Here is a 9,922-nt window from a genome sequence, read left to right as displayed (position 1 = left end):
TCCAGCAGGTCTTGCCTCAGGGGCTGCTTCCCTGAGTTGGGGCTGTGGGCGGGACCCAGACTTGCAGGATCAGGCCCGAACCACCGGCACATGTCTGTGCTGGGGAGGAGAGTGCTAGGGAATCTACGTCTGTCATGCACTTGCTGGGCGCCCACGGAGTCAGCCTCCAGGTGTGCGGGGCTGCAGACCCCAGCCAGGGGCCCTGGGAGCCTGGTGCTCTTCGTGAGCCGCTGAGTCTTGGCTGCCAAGCAACCGCTCGAGGATTCCTGCACTTACCTTTCCCTTCCCTCTCACAGAGCTCTCACTGCTGGAGCCCTTGGCAGTGTGCAATCCACCAGGCCCTAAGCAATCCCCAAGGACCCCTGGGGCCTAGGTTCAAAGGCAAGGGAGGAGCGGAGCTGAGCCCAGGAAGGCTCCAGTGGCTTCTCCCAGCCTTGCGCAGCATGCTCCTTCCTGGGGAGGTAGCGTAAAAGCAAGGCAAGTCTGGGCAAGGCTCGCCCATGGCAGAGAAGCCTCGCGCCAGGAACTCTGCCAGATCGGGCCGCTGATCAGAGCTGGAACTCTGCTGTACTGGAGGCACACTTGGCCTGGGCAAGCAGGGATTTCAGCTTGACGGGGCTGGGCTGCCTCCTCTTTCCCCGAGGTGGCTCGCTTCCCTCTTGGCTGTGCACTCGCCGATCAGGCGGGGGCGCAGGGCTCCTCCAGCAGGTCTTGCCTCAGGGGCTGCTTCCCCTGAGTTGGTGCTGTGGGTGGGAACCCAGACAGGCAGGATCAGACCCCAACCACTTGCAGATGTCTCTGCTGGGGAGGAGAGTGCTAGGGAACCTACGTCTGTCATGCACTTGCTGGGCGCCCACGGAGTCAGCCTCCGGGTGTGCGGGGCTGCAGACCCCAGCCAGGGGCCCTGGGAGCCTGGTGCTCTCCGTTAGGCGCTGAGCCTGGGCGGCCAAGCAACCGCTGGAGGAGCCCTGCACCTGCCCTTCCCTTCCGTCTGACAGAGCTCACACTGCTGGAGCCCTTGGCAGTGTGCAACCCACTGGCATCTAAGCCCTCCCCAAGGAGGCCTGGGGCTTTGGTGCAAAGGCAAGGCAGAAGAGGAACTGAGGCCAGGAAGGCGCCAGTGGCGTCTCCCAGCCTCGCGCAGCATGCTCCTTCCTGGGCAGGAAGCCTAGCAGCGATGCAAGTCTGGGCAAGGCTTGCCCAGGGCAGAGCAACCTCCCGCCAGTAACTCTGCTAGATCGGGCCCCTAACGAGAGCTGAATCTCTGTGGTACTGAAGTCGCACTGGGCTCCGCCCAAGCAGGGCTTGCAGCTGCTCGCGGCTGGGCTTCCTCACGCGGCTGGGCTGCCTTTCTTCCCTGGAGTAGGCTCTTTTCCCCGCATGCTGTTCACTTGGCTTCCGGGGGGGGGGGGGGCACGCTCTGTTCCTGCTGCAGGTCTTGGCTCAGGGGCTGCTCCCCCTGAGCTGGGGCTGTGGGCGGGAGCCCAGACAGGCAGGGGCAGGCCCCAACCAGCTGCACACCCCCCTGCTGGGGAGCAGAGGGCTAGGGAAGCTACGTGTGTGAGGCAGCTGCTGGGCGCCCACGAGTCAGCCTCCCAGGCATTCTTCAAGCCTCAGCCCACCAGGGCAGGCTAATAAAGAACTATGGACCCTCTTAGCCCTCACTTTAACCTATAACCCTAATGGTAACGCCCCGAACTCTAAGAAGAGGGGGGTCCCCGAATTCTAACCTGAACCCGAACCCTAACAAGTGGGGGGGGGTTGCCCGAACCCTAACCCTAAGCTTAACAATAAACCTCTAAAATAAAAAAATTTTCTGGTCTAAGCCCTGGCTCTTGCAGTCCCCTGCCCCTTAAAAGCGAAAAGGTCAGACTGGAGACTTGAACTCCTGATTTACAGGCCATAGTCTGCCTGCCTACTGGCCCGCCTAACCCCTATGCTACAGAGGCTTACTGCTTTCAGCAGGGCTCCCGAACCCTCTTCAAGCCTCGGCCCGCCAGGGCAGGCTAATAAAGAACTATGGGCCCTATTAGGGCTCACTTTAAGCTGTAACCCCAACACTAATGCTAACCCTAACCGTAACCCGAACCCTGACCCTGACATGAACCCTAACCCAAACCCGAACTCTTAGAAGAGGGGGGATCCCCAAATTCTAACCCTAACCCTGAACCCGAACCTGAACAAGTTGGGGGGTTGCCCGAACCCTAACCCTAAGCTAAACAATAAACCTCTAAAATAAAAATAAACGTTTCTGGTCTAAGTCCCGCCTGTTGCTGTCCCCCGCCCCCTAAGAGCAAAAGAGTTAAGCTGCAGACTTGAACTCCTGACTTACAGACCATCGTCTGCCTGCTCACCAGCGCACCCAACCGCTACGCTACAGAGGCTTGCTGTTCTGACAGAGCTCCCGGACCCTCTTCAAGCCTCTGCCCGCCAGGGTCTGGCTCTATAGACTATCATGGCTGTCCTAGGTCATCTTTGCTTTCTATAGTCATAGTTTTATCCCTAAATCATAGACAGATCAGCTGAGAAAAAGCTTGGATTGTCTCGGTGGGGTGGATTTGCTTGTCCTTGTGTTTCACCTGGAGGCAGTCGCGGTCCCGCGGGCCTGTCCTGGAAGGGGGCGTGGGGGTGGGGCGCACCGTGAGCGCGTCGGGGGCGGGGCGAGCCTGGGCGGCTGGTCAGGAGCGCGGCTCACGTGAGCGGGTCTGGGGCGGGATGAACATGGCGGCGCGTCGGGGGCCAGGCTTCCCAGTTGTGCTCTCAGGGCTCGCCATTGCAGCTGGGAATGCTCGTTTCGTGGGCTCCTGGGTCCCCGTCGATTGGCATCCAGCGAGTAGAGCGCAGGGCTGTGGGCCACAGGTAAGGGAACTCGGACTGGGTGGAGCAGGGAACCATGTATTCTGCCCTCTTTGTTTGCAGTCTCGGAGCCGACTAAAATGGCGGTCGCAGAAAAGCCTCGCCTTTGGGGCCAAGGGTTTTGCCGCTTTACCCCTTTGCATAAAGCTCAGACCCGCGCGGTTTTCCCAAGCAGCCTAGTGTGTTGCTTCCTACAGGCCTGGAGAGGATAACAGGCAGGAAGGCCAGGGGTCTCCAGCCAGAGAAAATAGACTGCAAGTGTCAGACGTTTTTTTCTCTGTCTTAAGAGGCAGGAGGAGACAAAAGAGTGCTGCATTTTTTTTTCTCCATCTTGATACAAATTTAAAAGGAGGTTTCTCTGAAAATTCTGTGTTGCCATGACCACTCCTGGCTCCACCTGAATTTAACTTTTCTCAAACCTGGAACTAAGCAATGCATTTTTCTTATGGAAATGTTTGTCTTAAGGTATGCTAATGTGCTATGTATTTACCCAAGGCTCTGTCTTCAGGTCACTTCCCCCTAAAGGCTCAGAAACGACTTGACAAACCAGTATGTTTTACTCATACCTTGTTCTCTTAATCTATGTGAATGAAACTATATATTTGCTTGGAAATCTGCCTTTCTTCAAGATTCATGTCCATCATTTTATGGCCTGGGATGACTCATCTGCTGCCAATGTTATCTCAATGCTTGCTGTGGGTGAGGGGCCTGGTGCCACTCTCTGAGACATTGTCTTTCTTTCATTAGCAGACTGCTAGTGGCTCTATAACATCTGGCTAAAGACTAGCAGGGGGTACTCTTTCTTCCCCCTTTTAATGTCTATGTCAGCAGCTCTCTCGATCTCTTTTATACTTTAATAAAACTTTTAAACAGAAAACCTCTGAGCCATCAAGCTTCTTCACTTGCCCTGGATTGAATTCTCTGGAGGCCGAGAATGCTGGCATCTTTTGTGGTTTAGCAGCCACGTTTCAGCCTTTTGTAATTCATATTGAATCTTCATTTCAGATTGAAGATGCCTTCCACGGTATTGCCAACTGAAGCCTTTTCATCACTATGGAGTATCTGTCCATGTCTTTAGGGTATTTTTCAGCAATCATGTATCATTTCCAGTGTGCCAGTCTTGTCATCCTCATTCTGTCCATAGCAAAGTCTTTTATTACTGTTGATATGATTGAAAGGGAATTGTTTGTTTAAATTCCCTTTCAGATTGTTATTTGCTGGTGTATACAGATAACACTGTGTCATCATTCATTTGTATCAGTTTGGACAGCTTGATAGTTGTCTTTAGTTTCTTTAATTTCTCATAATTTAAGATGACCCTGGCTCATATATTTACAGTCTCACCCCTAGTCTCAGTCATTTCTTCAAAGAACTGTCCCTTTATTAACATTACATTATTTTTGACTGTGCTGGGTCTTTATTGCTCGTTTGTCTAGTTGTAGTGAGCAGAGGCTACCCTCTAGTTGCTGTGCCATGGCTTCTCATTGCAGTGCTTTCTCTGTTTGCAGAACTTGGGCTCTGGAGCATGCAAACTTCAAGAGTTGTTCAAGGGCTTCGTTGTCCCTGGGTGTGTGGAATCTTCTACACAGGGATTGAACCCGTGTTCCCTGCATCGGTAGGCAGATTCTTTACCACTGGGCCATCAGAGATGTTTCCTGTTCCCTTTTATTAGAGAATGATATTTAAAACATACATGTAGGAGCTCAATATGCTCACCTTTGAACATATTCAGTTAAAGGTAATTTGTGATGTCTCCAACCTGATCCACCACGACATGGACATTGTAACGTTTCCTTTTGTTTATCTGTAACTTTGCCTTCCAATGGTAAGATACCTGGCTTCCACCGCTTGTCATACACAGAATTCAGTGCTTGTCCCATGTGGTTACTGAAAAAAAAAAACCTGTCAGATTGTCTTTCAAAGGGGGCTCTGCATGCATTGCACCAGTATCTTGAGTATGTTTTTCTATGATAGTTTACTATCAGTATACCCTCAGTGGCCTATTTCAGTCACTACCAATTATGAATGGGCTTGTTTGCTCTAGTGTTCTTGGACAATTTGAGTACAGTTTCTTTGTCAGATATGCATTTTTTTAGGAAAACAGTTTTATTGATTGTTGGCTGTGTTGCATCTTTGTGTGTGGGCTTTTCTCTAGTTTTGGTGAGCATGGGCCATAACTAGTGGTTTGCAGGCTTCTCACTGCAGTGTCTCCTCTTGTTGAGGGGCACAGGCTCACGGGCTTCAGTGGCTGCAGCATGTGAACTCGGCATCGTGGCTTCCAGGATCTAGAGCACAGGTTCGGCTGTTGTGGCACACAGACTCCATAGGATGTGGGATCTTCCCATCGTAGGGATCGCACATGCATCTCCAGCACTGGCAGGTGGATTCTTTACTATGGAACCACCAGGGCATATTTTAGATTCTAGTTTTCCACACATGTATCTAGTGAAAGAGGCCAGGATCAAGAGGCATGGCAGCTGGGAATCCTCAGCCCCAGCTCTGGTGTGCTATCCAAAGCTCTGGGGCCTTTGGTGAGCAGCTCAGCTTCCCTGGGACTGTTTCCTCCCATCAGAAATGCCCTGCTTTTGGACTGTAGCCCACCAAGCTCCTCTATCCCTGGGATTTCTGAGACCAGAGTACTGTAGGTGGTGCCATTTCCTTCTCTGCTGCTGCTGCTGCTGCTGCTGCGGCTGCGTCGCTTCAGTCGTGCCTGACTCTGCGCGACCCCATAGACAGCAGCCTACCAGGCTCCTCTGTCCCTGGGATTCTCCAGGCAAGAACACTGGAGTGGGTTGCCATGTCCTTCTCCAGTGCATGAAAGTGAAAAGTGAAAGTGAAGTCACTCAGTGAAGTCGTGTCCGTCTCTTAGTGACCCCGGGGTTGCAGCCTACCAGGCTTCTCTGTCCATGGGATTCTCCAGGCAATGGTACTGGAGCGGGCTGCCATTGCCATTTCCTTCTCTACAAGATAACGTTTTGAAGATATTTTCTCCTGGATATTGCTTTTGATGAAGGAAGGGGGATCCCTTCCCAGGGCTTGAGAGTGAGTTCTTGTCTGACACTGGGCAATGAGTTGTCTGAGGAGAGGAGTGCTGTCCAAGCGAGAGGCTTTATTGGGAAGGGCTGCCGGGGTGGAGGGCAGGAGGGTGAGGGAAACGGAGAGAACCACTCTGTCACGTGGCTCACAGTCTCAGGTTTTATGGTCATTGGGTTAATTTCTGGTTTGTCTCTTGCCAGGCATTCTGAATTGGGATCTCTCTTGGGGGCACACGCATCACTCAGCTGAGATGGATTCCAGCAATGTGGATCCTGGGAGGTTGGTAGGACCTCTGAACTGGAGCCTCCCATCACCTGACCTCTCCAGAATTCTGGTTGGTGGTAGCTTGTTCGTTCCTTGTTCCTTCCCAGGGCCTCCTGTTGTAAGATGACTCCTGCAAGTGTTTTCTTTTCTCTGTTGCCTGGCCAGGGTGGGTGGTCCGTGGTTCATTTAACAGTTTGTTTTTGGTTCTCTTGAGTAAGGTCCTCCACAGGGTAAATGTATGAAATGATAAAAGGCAATGTTTTAACTAATTTATATTCATAATTTGGTAAGTTGGCTTGTTTTGTGTATGTTAGACCTGATTACCAGACCAAAGGTCATGTAGAACTTTAGTAGTTTTCTAAAATTCTATAGTTTTTAAAATGGAGTTACCTTGTTGCAAAGTTTGTGTTTATGTTCAGATTTTTTAAAAGTTATTTCTTTTTAGTTGATTGATCATTGCTTTACAATATTGGTTTGATTTGTCATACATCCACATTAGGTGTACCTATGTCCTCTTGCTCTTGAATCTCCCTCCCACCTCGCACGCATTCCCACCTCTCCAGGTTACTACTGAGCCCCAGTTTGAGTTCCCTGAATCATACAGCAAATTCCCATTGGTTGTCTATTTACAAATGTAGGTGTACCTGCATCCATGCTGCTCTCTCCATTCATCTCACCCTCTCCCTCTTGTTCCCCACCCTCGTCTGTAAGTCTGTTCTCTATGTCTGCACCTCCATTGCTGCTCTGTGAACAGACTCGTCAGTACCATCCTTCTAGATTCCATGTTTTTCTCTCTTTGACTGACTTCCCTCCCCTTTATTAGAACAAACTCAAATGTGTTCCTTTTTATGGCTGCATTCCATGCAGGCTCTGATTGTTCCTTAGCCATGTTTTGCGGAGGGTCATGGAGCTATTCTGCTCCATTTCAGTTTGGGCTTCCAGTCTGAGTGCTCGCAGCAGAGCTGCTTCTGGGTGAGCCCTCTGAGGTCTGTGAGCACCGGGCTGCCCGCTCTTCTCTTGTGGCCCGCAGGGGGCGCCAAAGGCCCCTCTGACCCGCGGGCGCAGGACGCTTTGCCTTTAGACTCTGCTCCGTGAGCAGCTGGCGGGAGCTTTGTCTCCTCAGGACCATCGGGGCTCAGGCTTCTGGATAACAGGGCTGCATCCAGGCTGAGAGGAGCAGGGTTGCCTCAGTGCCCACCAGCAGGGAGGCGCTGCAAGAGCGAAAAATGAGGATGGAGTAGACGTTTCCTGTGTCCAGCTGAGGGCTGACTGGAGGTCCATCTCAGAGGACTCAGGGGGAAAGAGCTCCGTGTGCAAAGCGGTGGGTTTTCAGTTAGATTTGCCTTAGATGATGTAGAGGATGAACACTGATGTTCTTCCGTGTAGGTGGCCATTTTCCTGTCACTGTTTCTTGAGAAGACTGTCCTTTCCTCTTCGCTCGTTCCTGGTTTGATTTTCAGGAACTGACCATGTACAGGTGGGTTCGTTTCTGGGCTCTCTATTCTCTCCTGGAGTCCATGTGTCTGTGTTCCTGCCAGTTCCTCACTGTGGTGGTCACTACAGCTCCGTGATGTAGTTTGAAGAGGGATAGGAAGATGCCTCCAGCTGTGTTCCTCTTTCTCAGAGTCTTTTTGGCCGTTTAAGGTCCTGTTCAACAGTAGCAGCCTAATATTAGGAATATTTCTATTTCTGTGAAAAATGCCATTGAATATTATTTTGTGATTGCAGTCCGTGTATTTGTTGATGACTTTGGTTGGAATGGACCTTTTAATTCCTCATTGTTCCAGTGCATGAGCGTGGAATAATTTTCTGTGTGTTTGTATTTTCTTTGGTTTCTTTATCAGTGCCTTCTAGTTTTCTGACTACTGGTTTTTTATGTTCTTGATTAAGTTTGTTGCTAGATGTTTTATTTAAGTGGGATTTTCTTAATATTTTTTTCTGATTGTTATTAGTGTATAGAAATGCAAGTGATTTTTGGACTGTAAAGGGTAGTATTTTATGATTGTAAATTAATCCAAAATGATTCAGCTTTACTGAATGTAGTCTAACAACTTTTTGTGAAGTGATGTGGAACATTTTATCTGTAAGATCTGTTTCTCCTGCAGTAGGTCATCCAGAGGACCCAAGACATGGTGGTTACTAATAGACTTCCCACACTACTTCTTCATTCCACGTGGACTCCTTCACGGGCAGTGAGCATCGCAGCTTCCCTTGAACTTCATCTGGGTAAGTCTTGGCCTGTATCAGAAAGTTTCCTGCCTGTCTGCTCTAAATTTCTTTTGTGGTATTGACATGGTTGTTTTGAAACCTAGTATACTTTCCAGTCATTTAAAATGTACAGAAAATGCCTAGCAATGGGAACAAGTGCTAGCATTTGCCACATCATCTAAAATACTCTATGTGTTTTATCCAAAATGGGTACCTTCTGCAGAACCAGCACATAATCTCCAAAATCAGGAAATCATATGGTACCTACATTATAATGTAATCCACTGCCCCACTTCCACTTTTAGCAATTGTTCAAGTGTATGAATATATCTTTTGTTTCCATCGTCATCCTTTTTTCTTTATTTAGAGTGTTACTGAGATTTTCAGTTATTTGGACAAACTTGATGGATTGAAAGCAGACATGGTGAATAAGGGTTCTGGGTGGCCTTTTCTATGTGGATTTCTTTTTCACTGAAGATGGTTTTAATATTTATTCATGTGGTAACATGTATGAATCCTGCATTCTTTCTCCCCCCCCCCCCATAGTAATTAAAAATAAATAATATGCCATTTACCATTTAGATATTTGTAAGCATACAGTGTTGTAGCAGACAACCTTTTCTTGTTTTGCAAACCAGTTTAATAATGTGCACCTTGTGCGTGCTTTGGAGAAACTCAGGAAACTGAGTCAGTGACTGAAATGGCCCAAGATATCACCTTAGATTCCATCTTCATCTGAAAACAAAACAGGCACTTTCTGGTGGTCCAGTGGCTGAGACTGGACACTCCCAAAGAAGGAGGCCCAGGTTCATTCCCTGATCCAAGAGCTAGATCTCCCATGCCACAAAGGAGAATTTGCATGTTGTAGCTAAATATCTGGCTTACCTCAATGAAGGTTGACCTGGCGCAGCCAAATTAAAAAAGAAACAAATATTTTACAGATACAACCAAAGGAAAGGAAGGGTATGGTTGTTGTGCAGATTTACGGCTTAGCTTTCCCTATCGATAGAAAAGAAAAAAGAGTTTCAAAAGACTGTGTCTCATCCTTCTATCTGGCATATAGAGAGGATTCCTTTGAAATGAGATTTCTCTGGTAAATGTGACTCACAGAAGAGCTGTCTTGAACTTGGGTTTCAGAGATGATCATGTGTCCTCTAAAAAAAAAAGTTAATTGGGTCCCACTAATTCTCATGCTGAGGTGGTATATTTTGTGGTAGCATTTGCTCCCCTTCACTTTGGATGTATCCCCATTTGTTTACACTGTCATCTACTGAAGACATCCTGATATTTGAAAGTTTTTAGTTATTACAAGTAGAGCTGTTGTATATAATCATGTGATACTTTTTGTCTGGACGTTTTCAAAGCTGTTTAGTAAGTGCTAGCCATATAGTATTCAGGTCACAGGTGAGCTTTGTTTAGCTGTGGAAAAATCCAGCTATGTTTCTCTGTGGCATGTGGGATCTTCTGGGGTAAGGGATCAAACTAGAGTGTCTTGCATTGTCAGGCAGATTCTTTACCACTGAGCCACCGGAGAAGTTGTGCCCTACCCCCGTTTTTT

The 9,922-nt window shown here is 48.8% G+C and overlaps 1 long non-coding RNA gene across 1 annotated transcript in view; it reads left to right on the top strand.

The window, feature by feature from the left end:
- The first annotated feature begins 2,651 nt into the window (after positions 1-2,651).
- LOC138425431 (uncharacterized) overlaps positions 2,652-9,922 on the top strand; it is a 42,384-nt gene continuing 35,113 nt past the window's right edge. Inside the window, exons 1-3 of the long non-coding RNA XR_011251211.1 lie at positions 2,652-2,859; positions 6,093-6,226; positions 8,262-8,382. This is a non-coding gene — a long non-coding RNA (uncharacterized lncRNA). The remainder of the gene's footprint in view (positions 2,860-6,092; positions 6,227-8,261; positions 8,383-9,922) is intronic.

The sequence above is a fragment of the Ovis canadensis genome, chromosome 20 (assembly GCF_042477335.2).
Source record: "Ovis canadensis isolate MfBH-ARS-UI-01 breed Bighorn chromosome 20, ARS-UI_OviCan_v2, whole genome shotgun sequence".
NCBI lineage: Eukaryota > Metazoa > Chordata > Mammalia > Artiodactyla > Bovidae > Ovis > Ovis canadensis.
The sequence above is the reverse complement of the archived record's forward strand: the minus strand, read 5'-3'. Positions and strand labels throughout refer to the sequence as shown.